This window comes from Petaurus breviceps, unplaced genomic scaffold (genome assembly GCF_028583685.1).
Source record: "Petaurus breviceps papuanus isolate PSGF00001 unplaced genomic scaffold, PetGlider_PUasm1.0 183, whole genome shotgun sequence".
In the NCBI taxonomy this organism is placed as follows: domain Eukaryota; kingdom Metazoa; phylum Chordata; class Mammalia; order Diprotodontia; family Petauridae; genus Petaurus; species Petaurus breviceps.
The window spans coordinates 4,355,491-4,372,375 of NW_027185791.1; the positions used below are offsets into that span (position 1 = coordinate 4,355,491).

Here is a 16,885-nt window from a genome sequence, read left to right on the forward strand (position 1 = left end):
AATGTTCCATTACATTCATATACCATATCTTTGGGACCATTCTCTAATAAATGTATACCCTTTGAGTGCTCAGGTATTTGCTACTATAGAAAGAGCTGACTGGAATATTTTTGTACATGTGGGTCTTTTTCTTTTTCTTTGATCTCTTTTGGGTATATGACTAGTAGGGGTATCATTGGATCAGAATATGTACAGTTTACTGACTTTTGAGTGATAGTTCCCAATTAACACACAGAATATATATGTGTGTATATATATGTATATATACATACATACATGCATATACACATATACATACACACACGTATATAACTTTTGCCACACAGAATAAGTGACTAGTCTCTGAAAACTACTTCACCACTTCTTGGAGAAGATGATCACTACCCGGTTCTGGGCTGGCTTGTCTGATAATAAGGATTGAATTTTTGGAATTGTGCAGAAGTGAAATGTAACAATTATTACCAAGGAATCCCACAAACTCCTTTATATTCTGATGTTTTAAGCTTCAACCCAAGTTACTGATTACTTAAGTCTTGTCAATATACACTTAAAAGAATTTTCAATCCTAAGCATTTCTAGGAAATAAAAATATCCGTCTCACATCTGATTTGCATTCATGTACCTTTGTATTTTCTTTGGGGAGAGCCAAGACATGAGCTGCAACCTAAATTTCAAGTAATTTTCTCCTGGGGTACAAGGCTGTAATAAGCCAAAAAAATGTAAGAAGAGAAATAGGACCCTTCTTTTAGGTCAGTATTTCTCAAAATGTGGTGGTGGAACTTCTGGGGGTTTCTGAGACTCTTTCAAAGGTCTGGGAGGTCAAAATTATTTTCATAATAATATTAAGATATTTTAATTTCTAGTATGGTAAAAAATCAATAGACTTAATCCTCATACACAGAAAGGTCTTGGGGGTTCCTCAATAATTTTTTAGAGTGTAAAGGGGTCCTAATGCTGAACATTTGACAACTACTGTTTTAATTAGGCTCCTTCTGGACTAAATTTGATTATCATTTGTATGGGTCTAAACCAGAGGGGACCTTTAGGGCATGGGTGCCCTGGACCACTGCCTTGGGCCCAGTTGTGGTTCTTAATGTTTAGATATAAAGAGATGGTATTTTAGAACTGGTGATTACAAAAAGTCAAGGTTTCATGAGTAATAGTGAAAGGTGTGCTTTGGTCAGCTTGGACATTGAGTTGATTATTAAATTTTCAGTGTGAGTGTTTACAGTTCACAAATTGACCAACAAGTCAGGGTTTGATTTATTGTTTTGTAGATTTCTAGAGTTTTGATGGGGGGGGGTGAGGAACACTCGAGGACCTAAAGGGTCACATGAATCCTTGAGGCTGCATGTTCCCCGTCCCTGGTTTAGACTTAAGAAAGTGATGGGAAAAATGTTAATAATGCAGATTAAACTTTAAAGTCTGTCCTAGCTACCTTTCCCCCCAGAGAGCCAGATGTGAAGCATTTGTCAGCATGCCCCTGGATGGGTCATGGTAGACCAACTTCATTTTACTTTGTGACATACTAATGTCCCTGGTTATTAGACTAGTTGTTATAGGGAATAATGGAGATATAGTAGGGAAGATAGATGGTACAGTGGGAAGATCACCAGGCTTGGATTCAAGAAGAGCTGAGTTCAAATCTGGCTTTAGACACTGTGTTACCCTGGGCAAGTCACTTAACCCTCAAGTTAAATAGTTCCTCATTTAGAAAGTGGGGACATACTAGAGAAGGAAATGGAAACCACTCTAGTGTTCTTGACAAGAAAACCCCATGGACAAAGTCTCTGCAGGTCAGAATTGGACACAACTGAACAACAATTAGATATGGTACAACTAGATTTTAGCAAAGCATTTGAAAAAATCTCTTTCATGTCATGTCATTCATTTCATTGGTTTGTTCAACAGAGTAATTAAACACTAAGTGTCAGATACTGTGCTAAGTACTGATGTTAAAAAGATTAAAACCAAAACCCCTGTCCTCAAGAGGCTTGTATGTGCTGAGGAGAAATAAAGTATGTAGAAAATTAAATATAAAGTATGCACAAAAGCATTTCTGAGGTGAGGGCACTAGTACCCGGCAGGGGGTGGTGGTGGAAATCAAGACAAGTTTTCTGTAGTAGGTAGTACTTGGGTTGAATTTTAAAGGGCAATCAATATAGTTCTATGAAGTGAAGTTTAGGAAAGAGAGCTTTGTAGGCATGGGCATAATCTGTGCAGAGGCATGACATGATGAGATCTGGGATATTAATATTAATTAATCAATTATATATTAATTAATACGGATATTAATTTGGCAGCTGAGCGGAGGACAGATTACAAAGGGAGGCAGGGAGGCCTGTTAGGAGCTCAGGCAAAAGCAGAGGAAGGCAAGAACTAGGGTGGCGACTTAACTAGTTAAATAGATTTCAATTCACCCTTCAGGGTGCACTGTGGATTTAGAAGTGGTAGAAATACTGAGGTCCAAGGAATAATCCCTAATGGCTTCCTTCTTTAAAATTTGAGATTATATGATTATGATTCTGTTTCAAAATGTATCTTCTCTTCTAAACTATTCTGAAGGTACATCTTTGGGGCATTCATTGGGACAATATTTAATTGCTTACATGTTGGGGAATGAGGCAAGAGATAAATGGATTGTGAAATCCAAAGTCAGGACCCTATTCTCTTAGCTGTAGAAGACACAAGAACTCATCCAAACACCTAAAAGACTTTAATGAATGAACATTTTTTTTGCCTAAATTATTAAACAGGAGAATGATACACTTTTTCATTCCTATAGTGGGCTGATTCTATTCCATTTCATTTGGGGATCATATTCTTTCCCTTATGTTCTCACCAAAGCAGATGCTTCTTTGCCTTTTTGTGGACAGAGGACTTGAAATTTCTTGCTCCTGTCAATTTAACCCTCACAATGCATGAGATAATTTCAGATTTATTAAAAATTCAACCCCCCCTTTTTTAACTCAACACTGATACCATACATTATATTTATTGCTAGCCCGCAGAGTTGGTGTTTTTTTTTTAAACCCTGGAAACAAACCAGGAATGAAGTTAATTACCCATTACACTACTAATGCTTATCTTCACCTCAGGACTGCTTCCAAAGTACTTGGAAGTCATTATTACTTAAAAAATCTAGCATTTCTTCAGGGTTCCATGGCTTTCCTAGTGAGATTAGTGAAAAATATATACAATACTAACTCAACAGTGGAGGAGAGGGGAGATGAAAATAACGTGCAACAAATGTTTCCTCCACACAAAGAAAAACCTAAATATTGGATTCTGTTTGGGAGAATGTGAGGCCTGGGCAAATTTGCTTTGTGTTTTTCTACATATCACTTAAATAGTGTTGTTATTTAAAAAGTACTTTGACAGATGGAATAAGGGGAAATAGAGAAGGTATAAGTAAATGTCAAATGTACTTGAAAGGCATATGATTTTCCCCTCGTATTGGAATTTAGAGGTAATGAACATTGCTCAGATCAGTCCAAATTACCTATTAATTATTCAAAAGGAACATCATGTATACAGACGAACTATGATCAATTATGTTTTATGTAAACAACACATGTAGTCATTTTCAAGAATGTAGATAATGGAGAGAGAAAGAAGAGAGAACAATACTGAAGTCCTCTACTCCATCTCTTTTCTTTCCTTTTGTGCTAAAATCTTAGAATCCTGGATTCTAGATTCTTAGAATCCTTTGTTAACTGTAAGCTATGGATACGTTCTTTTTTTTTTTGCCACAAATAGCCAAATGTGTTTATATTCTACCTTGCCCATATGCTATGGCATGGAATAAGGTGCTTTGTTTTACTTTTGCTAAGCAAGTGACCATTATTCAAGGAAAGACTGAGAAAAATCATTATATTGAATTATTCATAATGGTGAAATTGGTTATAATGAGATTGACTCACTATGGGCCATTGGTCAGAACTTGGGAATATTTTTCTTATAGTGGGTTATTTTATGTAGCAATATTCTTTATAATGGGATTCAAACTATTTGAAATGGGAATTCTAGTTATGGTAGCAGAAGTGTACACAAGGTAAAAAAGTTCAGGCCACTAGAGTTAGGGTAATGGATAAATAGATGCAGAGATAGAAAAGTTTAATTGAATATATATGTATGTTTTATTTATATATATATATACACACACACATATATATGTACATATATATCTTATAGATTCAAGGGTTAAATAAATATTATTTCTTTAACAGTGTAGGATACAGAAGGTGAAATCAGTCAACCAATCTAACCTAATGACAAATGAGCAAATTCAGTAATGTTCAGGGACTACCTTCAACATCCAACAATTCTGTCCCTCATTAGAGATAATCAGTGTATTACTTGTTTAAAAACTAAGTTACCAGATAATTTCTAGAAACAGCCTCCAAACATGATTTTATCTTCAGGTTCAGGTGTAAAAAAATCCACATGGGGATTTTCTGAGTCTTAAATACAGTGTTATGGGGATAGAGGAAGCAATTAGTTTTTATTTATAAAAGCTTATCCAATTCTCAAATTCATAGATTAAAACTATTATTTTATGAGTCATCTTCACACAATAAATAAAAATAACTGAACTATGGCATAGTCAATTTTATTTTTCCTACCTTAATGACCAAATCAAACCAACTTGATTAAATTGATCAACGGAATAAGCTGATTGCTGAGCAATTGAGCGTAAAGTGGGTTTTAAAAAAAACAAACAAACAAACCCACAGTCTTTTATTGACTAATTTCATTTCACAGAAATGGCAACAGAATTATAGAAATGAGAATTCAGATCATTGCAAGATGGGGGCAAAGTAGGGTGACAATGTGACAGAGTGCAAAGCTAGCACTCATACAGTCATCTGTATTCCATGTGTTTGAGGCATCTAAGAAGAAACTACCAGAACAGCATTTTATTAGAACATATCTACACAAAGTGGCAGACCTATGAGTGCTTGGGAAATGATCAAGCCAGAGAAGAATTGTAGGGGAGAACAGTGTAGGGAAGCTTCCCAGATGAGTCAGAGGACACCCAGGGAAGTCTGAAGTTGTGTATTGGGGCAAGGAGAAAGGAGTCTGGACTACAATCTAGCAAAGGAGCCTGGATCATAAAGCTGCTACTCCACCGAACCACAAGTATGGGTTCAGAAATTTGTAGGGCTCAGACCAGGAAGGCAACACTCAGAGTGAATTCAAACATCTCAGGACAGTCCATCTCTGGTATAGTTGGCTCCAGTGTAGGCCACCCTATGTACACCTAATCTGGTGCAGACTACTGGAGTAGTTTGCCCCCATGTTGCCCCCAGAAGATCAATATAGATAGCTACTCCTGGAATACTTGAAGAATACCATACCAGGCCCCAGATAATACAATTCTATTATAAGAATACTGCACAAGTTCTTCCAGAAGTGCATAGAGCTTGGTATTAACACCAGGTCCCAATCAAAGAAACAAGATTGGGAAAAATGAATAGAAACAAGAAAATATCTATGGGGAAAAAAGAACATTTATGGAGCCAATTATGCTTAAAACACAATCCCAGCTGAAAAGAATAGTGCTACATAATCTACAAGCAAGACCATAAAGAAAAACATAGATTCACCACAAGCTCTATGGGAATTTATAGATGAAATGACTCAAGAGATGAAATGAAGAGAAGGAATGAAATGAGAGCCCTAGAGGAAAGAATTAAACATATAATAAACAGTTTAGAAAAAGAGGTGCAAAACTTTACTCAGGCAGCATATTCCTGGAAAATTAGAGTGCACTACACAGAGATCAATGACTACATGAGACAGCAAAAAAAGTCTGAAAAATAAAGAAGAAAATGTAAGATATCTCCAACAAAAAAATACAACTCGAAAACAAGTCAAGGAAAAATAATCTAAGAATGATCAGACTACTAGAAATCCATGACCACAAAAAACCAAATGACATATTTCATGAAATTATTAATGAGAACTTCACAGAACTTTTAGATGCAGAAAACACTGTGAAAATAGAAAGAATCTACTAGTCATTACCTGAAAGAAATCCCAGAATGAAAAATCCTAGGAATAGCATAGCCAAACTCCAGAACTTCAAGGCCAAATAAAATACTACAAGAGCCTAGAAGGAAAGGGTTCAACTACAAAGTAGCCATAGTCAGTTTCACACAAAATATGGCAGCTACCACTATAAAGGAGAAGAAAGAAAAGAATACAGTATTCCAGAAGGAAAAAAAAAACAGGCTTAAATAATTTGCCTAGAAAACCTGAATGTAATTTTAAGTGGGATTACTATAGTCATCAACTGCAGTGTCTTGTATACCTAATCTATTCCACTGATCCACTACTCTATTCCTCAGCCAGTACCAAGTAGGGTTTTTTTTTATTTGCCTTTTGGAGGGCAATTGGGGTTAAGTAACTTGCCCAAGGTTACATGGCTAGTTTTTTTGTGTGGGTGTTAAGTGTCTGAGGCCCGAACTGAACTCGGGTCCTCCTGACTCCGGGGCCAGTGCTTTACTCACTGTACCACCTAGCCACCCCCTAGTACCAAGTAGTTTTGATGACTGCTGCTTTATAATGCAGATTAAGTTCTGGTATGGCTAGGCCACCTTCCCTAGCATTTCTTTTCATTAATTCCCTTGATATTCTGGACCTTTTGTTCTGCCAGATGAATTTTGTTACTATTTTTTTCTAGCTCTTATAAAAAACTTTTTTGGTAGATTGATTAGTATGGCCCTAAATATGTAAATTAATTTAGGTAAAATTGTCATTTTTATTATATTAGCTCAACCTAGCCATGAGCTACGGATATTTTTCCAATTATTTAGATCTGACTTTATTTGTGTGAAAAGTGTTTTGTAATTTTGTTCATATAGGTCTAGGCATCAATTGGGGGATGTCTGAACAAACTGTAGTATATGAATGTAATGGGATACTATTGTGCTATAAGAAACAAGGAGCAGATAGACTTCATAATAACCTGGAGAGACTTATATAAACTGATGCTGAATGAGGAGAACAGAACCAGGAGAACTTTGTACACAATTACAGACATATCGTATGTGTGACGATTAACCCTGATAGACTGGGCTCCTCTCAGCAATACAAGGTTAGAAGACAACTACAAAAGACTCATGATGGAAAGGGATGTCCACATCCAGAGATGTGCGCATTGAAGCAAACTACCTGCTCTCTCTCTTTTGTGTTTTGTTTTGTTTTGTCCCTTCTTTCTCATTGTTCACTCCATTGGTTATAATCCTTCTTTACAACTTTTCTAATGTTCAATTTGAAGGTATTTGTAGAGCCTCTATTTGATTGCATGCCACCATGGGGGGAGGGTTTGGGGGGAGAAGAGGGAGAGGGAGAAAATTTGAAATTCAAGCTATTGTGGGACTGAATGTTATAAACTAAAAGTAAATAAATAAATTTAAATTAATTTTTAAAAGATCAGAACCGAGTAGATATTTTGAAATGAGCACATGGAAATCAAAAGAAACATAGAAAGGCAAGTACAGGTGAGAAACTGAAAGGGACTTCCAATTTGGTAAAGGGTTTATATTATAAGAAGGAACAGAAAAAAAGTTTCCCCTGAAGGCAAGATAAAGCCGATCATCTGAATGAAGCTATGAACCTCTTCTAAACATATCTCCAACCTCACCTCTATTAAAAGCATGGATAGACTTGCACAAAATAATGAAGAACAAAATGACCAGAAACAAGAGATCATTGATTACAGTAGCGACAATATTGTTTTAAGAACAACTTTGAGGGACTAAGTCGTTTCGACTATTATAAATACCCAAATTAACTACAAAGAACATATGAAAGAAGATACTATATGCATCCAGAGAAAGAACTGATACATAGATGTATAGAATGATTTTGCACACACACACACACACACACACACACACACACACAACTCTGTGTCTAATGGTAGCCATGTCTAGGGTGAGAACAGGGGAGGGAAGAAAAAAAGGAAAAATACAGTTACATGGCAATTTTATTATATACTTAAAAAGAACACCAAGTTGTACACAATAGACTTGCAGTTTCATGTGCAATCATTTCTTTAAAAAAAATTCTAATATCTTATGGAAATGCTTGTTTTATTTAATATATTAAAAATAAAATTAAAATTTTTTACAAGTTCATTCAGATTTAGGATTTAGAGCTGGTAGAAACCTTGAAAATCATTTTACAGATGAGGGAAATAAGGCCCAGAAAGATGAATGACTTGCCCAAGGACACATAGGCAGCTAGACAACCTGATTCTCCTGATTCTAAAGCTAATGATTCTTTTCTCTCACCTCTTGGTCAGTCTGTTGAGAATGTATATCTTTGGAGACAATCATTTTTCTTCACATTGCCTGGAAAATCAACCCAGAGGAAAGAAAAAAGAGTTTGTTCATCTTATTATTATTGTATGTTATTAAATTAGTACTATTCTTGTATGGAGCTTGTATGTGCTGATCATTTTAATAATATGACTTCTTCATGATCAAATGTTTATTTTAAAGATTCCTTATAAAATTAGGCACAGTGGGGACTCCACATAAGTCCTATTTTGCTTATAGACTGAACATGACACTGGCTTCTCTAAGGATATACTTATGATCTTTGATTTAGAACTGGGAGCTACCTTAGAAATCATCTAGTTTAACTCCATATTTTACAGGTAAGGAAACTGAAACCAAAAAAGTTTAAATGTCTGTTTAGAGGCAACTGTGATACAACAGATAGAGCCCAAGACTTGGAGTCAGGATGTCCCAATTTCACATTTAGCCATCAACATTTACTAGTTGTATGACTTTCAGCAGCTCTTTTAACTTCTCTGTGACTCAATATTTTCATTCTTAAAATGGGGATAATAATTATTAAATAAAAATACCTGTATTTATTTATTTTTTTGTAGGAGCAAGGCAGGGCAATTGGGGTTTAAGTGACTTGTCTAAGGTCACATGGCTAGTAAGAGTTAAGTGTCTGAGGTCAGATTTGAAGTCAGGTCCTCCTGACTCCAGGGTCAGTGCTCTGTTCACTTTGCCACCTAGCCACCCCAATAATAATACCTTTATCTTAGGGTTGTTGCAAGGATCAAATGAAATATTTGTGAAGTGTTTTGCAAACCTTAAAGTGCTATATAAATGTGGTTATTAAATTTTTTTTTATCACTGTTACTGTGGTTTTGCATGGGTATTAAGTACTCCAGGATTCACACTCTGTTCCTGTGATTCCAAATATTATCCTCTTTCCACCATACTACACTGGCATAGAACATGTTCTAGAAGATTCTTCAAAGTTAGGAAAGCTTTGAGTATAGGCTCAGAGATATCTCTTATTCTAAGACTGGCCTAGATCCCTAATGAAGGGTGGAGGATTTTGTCAACAGAAGCAAATATTAAAGATCATCAACTAAGTTGTAGAGGGGCTGCAATATAAATTAGTAGAGGAAATACACTGAAAAATGATAATTCTTTTATTAAAGTTTGGATCTAAGAATTCATTAGCATGTGTACTCCTTTCCTTCTCTCCTCATTGATACAGATTGCAACCACTCTTCACGGGTGACTGTATATTAAAACTTCTATTACATGGTCGCAAATCTTATGGTAAAGAGCCAATCTGAATATAGTCAAATTGTTCCTCGGCAATTTTTCCCCATCTTTTGTTGAATATATATTTCATTGCTTAAAGGGTCTCTTCCAAACTTATCCACTTACCTCAAGCTTCATTTTGAGATAGTGCCCTCTCACTCTCTGTAGATAACCTTACTGTCCTTACTAAGAAGCTAGGAAGTTTTAGAAGGGAACTCATTCAATTTGTTAGTACTTGGTAACCTTGAAAAAGAAAATATTAACTACTTAAGAATGACTTTAAGAATATATAAAAATTAGGGGTGGCCAGGTGGCTCAGTGAGTAAGAGCACCGGCTCCAGTGTTGGGATGACCTGGGGATCAAATCCAGGCTCAGATACTCAGCACCACACCCAGAAATAACTGGCCGTGTAACCTTGAGCAAGTTACTTAACCCTGATTGCTTTAAAAAAAAAAAGAATATGTAAAAATATATTAGACACTTGAGTTGTCTGGATATAACACTGCCATCATTTGAATTTGCGTTCTTTGGTTCCTAATCTACTCTTTCCACTTTATGTTGGGAATTTTAATACGGAGAGAGGACATGGCATAGTGGTAGGAATGTTCTAGATCCTACTGGATCTTGAGAGTTAAACTTTCAGTGTAAACATTTACAATTTGGACATCAGCAACTGCTATAAATTAGGGTTTGATTGATTATTTTGTTGATTGTTCAGACCTAAAAAAGTGATGGAGATAGTGTTAATAATGCAAATTAAAGTTAAGAGTGTGTTGTGTGTACAATTTTTTCCCCTTTCAGAGAAAGGTAGGAGGGAGAGAGACATGATTTCTAGAAATAGGGTTCCCACTTGACAAAACCATTCAGTTTACTCACTCTTCTTTACCCTAAGGCTAGTCGATAGAAATTTTAGGGAGACAGTTTTAACATAAAGAACAATTGAAGCAATCTGAAAATGGAACAATTGTCTTGGACCCACCCGTACTCATTATTGTTCCAACATTTGCCATTTATTGTAAATCTTTTCCCTTGAGTGCTTCTTTCCTATGTGACAACTACTGGGTTCAGAACTGTACCAGTCAAATGATATCTCATATCTTTCAGGGCCTTGTTAGCACAGCTTTTAAATTACTTTTTGGGCGTAAGCCGTAGGACCCAGGGTCACACAGCTTCTCTGTACAAGAGTCACTTGCTTTTGCCTCACCCTAATATATATAATTCAAAGCTCCCTCCCTCACTTATTTTGAACATGAAATTGACTTTGAGGGTTTCTGCTGCCTCTATACCTTCATATCCACTTTGAAGTATTCCATATACACTCAGCACACAGTCAATAACTGGTCCACCTGCTTTGTTTTCTCCCATTTGCATTTCTATCTTACTTCATTAGAAGTAATAATTCTTTGAGAAGAAGGGAGCGTCCCATCTATGGAAGTATTCAAGCAGAGGCTACCAAACCATTTGTCAGGGTTGTTTGAAACTCTGAGATCCCTTCCAATTCTGAAATTCTGTAATTATTCTATAATATGAAAATATTTCAGACATTTTTTCTACAACTAAACTAAGCTCAGAGAGACTGTCTAAAACAGCTGGTCTTGGGACACAATGACTCAATTTTGTTCAAGTAGTAAGATCATGTGCCCAAAGACCTTCATGATGAGGTTCCAGCTGTGTACATGTGGAGCCATCTTCTACACCCAGCAAATGCAGAAGTGTGTTATTTTCAAGGAAGTCGTTGTTCTTCTTATTGTTGTTCACTTGTATCTGACTTGTCATGACTCCATTTTGTGTTTTCTTGGCAAAGATACCAGAGTGGTTTGTCATTTCCTTCTCCAGATCATTTTAAGAGATGAGGAAACTAAGGCAAACAGGGTTGAGTGACTTGTCCAGGGTCACACAGCTAGTAACTGTCTGAAGCCAGATCTGAACTCAGGAAGAGGAGTCTTCCTAACTTCAGGCCTGGCCTTCTATCCACTCCACCACCTAGCTACTCAAGGAGGTTGGCTCTCCATAAATATTTGCAGGAAAGTCCTTTCAGACAGTTTATGGTACACAGGACTTTCCATAGTCATGGACACATTTTTTTTTTCTGAGAGTAGATTTAAGGCTTATTAATTGCTTATGTGAAAAACTAGTCCAATGTAACATCAAACATCTTAGGAATTACATTTTTATAAAGTACAACCACTGTCTAGTTTCTCTTAATATATGACCCATAGTCATGTTAGCAATTGTAATATAAACAGTTCTCCACTTACCAGCATATATGGTGTGTGTGTGTGTGCGTGTGTGTGTGTGTGTGTGTGTGTGTGTGTGCGTGTGTAATAATTCTGAGGGCCTGGGATACTCATCATTGATTCCTTGTTGTTTTTTTCCTATATGAAAAAAGTTAAAAGTGGCTGCCTAAATCCCCAAAGTCTCTAGAAAAAAAATGAAATCTTCTTTTCCCAGACCACAGTGTGGTGAAATAAATTAGTCTAATGATTTATGTTTACTGTTTTAGTCAATTCTGATAGAGATTATAGAGACAAAATGACAAACTGCCTCAGTGGTGAACTTAAATCATGTCAGCCAATCTTTAGTTTTTCCTTACTCTAATTGCTCCTCCTGTTCATTTATCTTCCCAGGCAATCTTTAGAAGAAATACTAGTTCAATCAGTGCATGTGCAAACCACCAGAGATAAAAAGTTTAGCCTAATTTGTCTCACTAAATTGTAATGCCGCTAGTAAACAAATCTTGCCTTGAAAGGAGACTAAAGAAATCTGAATAATCATAAGGACAAAATGTTTCCCTCCTTTATTTCAATAGATACATTTATAGACTGAGTTCTCTGTGTCTCTTTTTTTTCTTTTTTCTTTCATTATGTGGTGTTCTTTTAAATTAGCACCTAGTAAGGGCTGTGGGAACATAGGCACAGCAATCTACAGTTGAAACTGTGAGTCATTTCTACATTTTCTGGAATACAACTCAAAATTATGTAATTGAAGTCATTAGACTGCTCATACCCTTTGTCTAAGGGATTCCATTACTAGTCCTAATACCAATAAGGAGATCAAAGAAAGAAGATAAAACTATCACAAACAACCACTTGTGTTTGCCACAAACTGGAATGCACTAAGAATTCATTGACTGAAGAATAGACAGTGGTGAGTGAATAAATAGTTTCTTGCATTCCAAGAAGGAACAAATGTGAAAAATTCAGAAAAATGTTAGGTCTCATATGAACTGATACCTAGCAAAATAAGCAGAATCAAGAAAACAATATTCAGTAACCTAAATAATGTAAATGAAAATAACACTAAAATGTAGTAAAACTGAGAAGTTGTAATGACTAATCTTGGTCCCAGAGAACTATGATGAAACACACTTGTCTCCCTCCTCTTAATAGAAAGGTAAGGGGACTATAGATCTGAAATGTGTATATACTCTGCTAGGTATGGTCACTGTATCAATAGACTTTGCTTAAATAATTTGTTACAAGGAAAGATTCAGTGGGATGGGGGTGAGGGTTAAGAGGAAGTTACTATGGTGTAAAAACAAAGGGCAACAACAAAACTTAAAAAAAAACAGAAATAAATCTTTGGACAGGGCTGCTTACATCACATTTTCATTTAGTCACCTTGATGCCTACATACGTTAAAGCGAAAGATTTAGGCTATTCTTTTTAAAGGGGAGGAGAGAATAATATGCCCATGAAAAACATCGGTGGATAAAATTGAAGAAGGATGTATACTCATGCAAAGTGGGCTGCTACAGGATAAAAAATGCCTGCTCTAAACAAAGGAGGTTTCCAGGGTTACTACACTCACTTATATAAGTTGAAAAATGAAAATAAATAAAAAAACATTTATTAAGTACTTATATGCCAAGTGTTCTCGCTACATGATACATATGGTATATACTAGGTGTCCAATTTCCATTTTGTGGAACTGTGAATTAATTATCTTTTTTAGGTCTTTGTTTTGCTTTTAAGGATTTATTGATCACCAACCATGTGTTAGGAAACTTAAACTGAAGTAATTGTATAACAGGGGCACATCCAAAAATTTTTGCCCATCAGTCAAACTTCTTGGAACAGCCAAATAAGAGGTTCTGGTTGAAATATCTCTAATTGTATCAGAAAAAGCAGCCCAGTCTGATAGAATTTTAGTGTAGAAATCAGCCAACTTGAGTGCCATTCTTAATTTTGACACTCTCCGTGTAAGCTTGAGGCTCTGGGACAATCTCACAGTCTTTAAAATGGGGATTAACAATATATACCTAGTTGCTGATTAGCCAAATGATGAATGACTTGAAGTGGTTGCATGTATTTAAATATGTCCTACTTGGTTATAATTGTGTAAAATGTAGTAATTGCTTCTAGTCCAATGGCAATGTGCAGTGCAGATGTGAATATTGCGACCACTTCATGGGATTCATCATGTTGAAGATCTCTAAAGTACAATAAAAGAGGATGTTAAAGCAACAGTGTGTCATGATTATTATCCTGCCACAAGAAAAGACAAAAGTTCTGGGTCTCAAAGGGTTATCTGCAATCTATCACTGGCTAAAGTATAGAATTATATATATATATATATATATATATATATATATATATACACACACACACACACACATATGTGTATATATATATATATATATATATATATATATATATTTTGCTGAATAGGGAATTGTAGAGCAATGAACATTGGACAAAGTCCAGAGATCCAGGTTCTGATTCTAACTAGATGAGTTCCTTTGAACAGGTTATATAAGTTCTCTGTGATTGTCTTCATCAGTCAAATAGGGGAATTGGACTAGGCATTCTCTAAATTCCGCATGGCTTGTGAAATGCTATGAATCAACCATCTTGTGGCTGACCAATTTATACAACCATATCAGTGACCAACCCCTGCAAATTGATGAAATTAACTATGCAAGAATCTGAACTGACAATTAAAATGATTGAAACAACTACACTGACTTTATGACAATCTAGCCATTGTAGTTGTGTGTATATCCTTGACATTGGAAAGATTGTAAAGTAGGTGAAATTTGCTTTCAACATTTGATTTTTGCCCCTTAATTCAGTAAATCTATTTCTTTTGGACTATAATTGCTGGTCAGTCAATGATCAGCCCTAGTGCCTGATTACCCTTGATCTATTCTCTCTAGCTTTGTGCATCCAAACAACCATCCCATCTTCTGTCACCCTCTTCAACCACCACTGACAGTTTGCCAGTGCAATCGTTTCTTCCTCTAAGTACTTATCCTGAATTCTTTCACCTCAAAGAGCTGAGTTGTCAACCAGTCAGCTAAGCTGCTAAATTCACTTGTGTTTATGTGCTAATGGGAGAAGGTTAAAGGGTTTTAACTGTGGCCTTCTAAAGACAAAGTCCCTGCTTTCTGTCAAAGACCATTAATTGGTATGATGGCCATGGCTGGGTAATGGGGCATTTCAATTCAATAAACATCTATTAAGCACTTAGTTTCATAGTTTCAGAACTGGACAATACTTCAGAAGTCATCTATTCACCCCATCTCATTTTAGATGAGGGGAAACAGAGAAAGCAATATGTGCATGATATTGATACTGAATGATCAATGATACTCAACTAGAAAACATGATACAAAGATAAAAAACAACTATTCTGCCCTCCGGAAGAAGAACCTTCTTTTACTTTCCAAAGATGCTGAAGACTAAAAAAAGTAAGTGCCATGAAAGTCCTTGGCATTGTCGAATGGTTAAGTATCAGAAACGGATATGATTTTTTATCAGTGAAACCCTATTTCTGGTCACATGTTAAAATGCATGCCTTGTTTCTCAGCTATTTTTCTCAAAGCGAAACAATAACATATCTTCTACGTTCCAAGTTCTTCCAGTGCCAAAGGCCAATACAGATGGTTTTCCTTTTCCTAGAAGTGAGTTAGTTTTGAATTGAGGGTGTCCTACTTCAATTAACAAATAGAAAACTCCCTACTCAACCTAGACAACATGGTCTATTAGGTACTATAGTTTTGAATCAAGATGAACCTGCTCTTCACAACAGAAAACCATCCCCTACTATCCATACCCTGTTGGGGACCACTTTTTCCTGAGACCCACTATACTGGCTAGAGCTGAATGCTGAACTAGAATAGGGTTAATCGATTGGGAGAACAGAAAAGGGCAAAGACCAAAGGTCATGATGAGGTCAAAGGGCAGGCATGAGTGAAACTGTGAAAGAAGAAATTAGGAACATGGGGGGGGCGGAATTTCAGAATTCAAGATCTTGGAGGCAGATATTTTTTTGGAGTGATAGTGAATTCTAAGAAAAGACACCTGAGGTTGTCTGTGGTAAAGTGCAGATGAGGACTGTGGTGGTTGTAGAGCTTGATGAATTGAAAGATCAGGATGTTAGAAGAATCATCACTATGTGGGCAACCTCCAAAGGCTGGGGTAGTGAGCAAGTGTCAGCTGTGTGATGAATTCATTGAGGGAAGACAGAGAGTTACCTGGAGGTTAATAGATGATAGTTGACAAGAATCTTGGCAGGACAATATAATGTGAAGGAGTAAACTGTGAAGGAGATGTTGTTGAGAGATGTAGCAGAACAAGGGACTGCAAATGAGAATGGGGAGCAAGGAGTATGCTGATTCTTCCTTCTGGTGTTGTGTATTTGAGGGCATGAGAGTAGGATGGCAAGAAATATGTTGACCAGAGAAAAGCCAGCTTTCAGCAAGTGTCGGGAGATGGAAGGAGTATGAGAGGAAGGCACAGAATCTGAAGGGGAGTTTGTTAGCAACAGAAAAGAAGCAATGCCATCATTAAGTCTATTTATTTCCAAAGATGATCAGGGGAAAAGGAAAAAAAAGTATTATGTTCCAAAATGTTTCCAGCAACTCTCTTTGTGGTGACTAAAACTGGACATTGCAAGCATGCCCATCAGTTGGGGAATGGCTGGACAAGCTGGGGCATATAGATATATGATCTACAAGAAATGATGAGTTCAATGATTTTAGAAAAACACGGACTTGCACAAAACAATGAAGAGTGAAATGAGCAGAAATGAGAGAACATTGTATACAGTAATAGCAATATTATTTTAAGAATGACTTTGAGTGAATGCCATTTTGACTATTACAAGTAGACAAATTCTGCACATACCCTTTGATCCAGCAATACCACTACTAGATCTGTATCCCAAAAAGATCACAAGAAACTGGAAAGAACCCAGAGGTACAAAAATATTTATAGCAGCTTTTTTTGTGGTGGCAAAGAATTGGAAATTAAGGGGGTGCTCATCAATTGGGGAATGGCTGAACAAGTTGTGG

At 36.3% G+C, this 16,885-nt stretch overlaps 1 protein-coding gene across 1 annotated transcript in view; it reads right to left on the bottom strand.

The window, feature by feature from the left end:
* SNX2 (sorting nexin 2) overlaps window positions 1-16,885 on the bottom strand; it is a 370,668-nt gene that overhangs the window by 302,814 nt on the left and 50,969 nt on the right. The gene's annotated exons all lie outside the window — the stretch shown is intronic.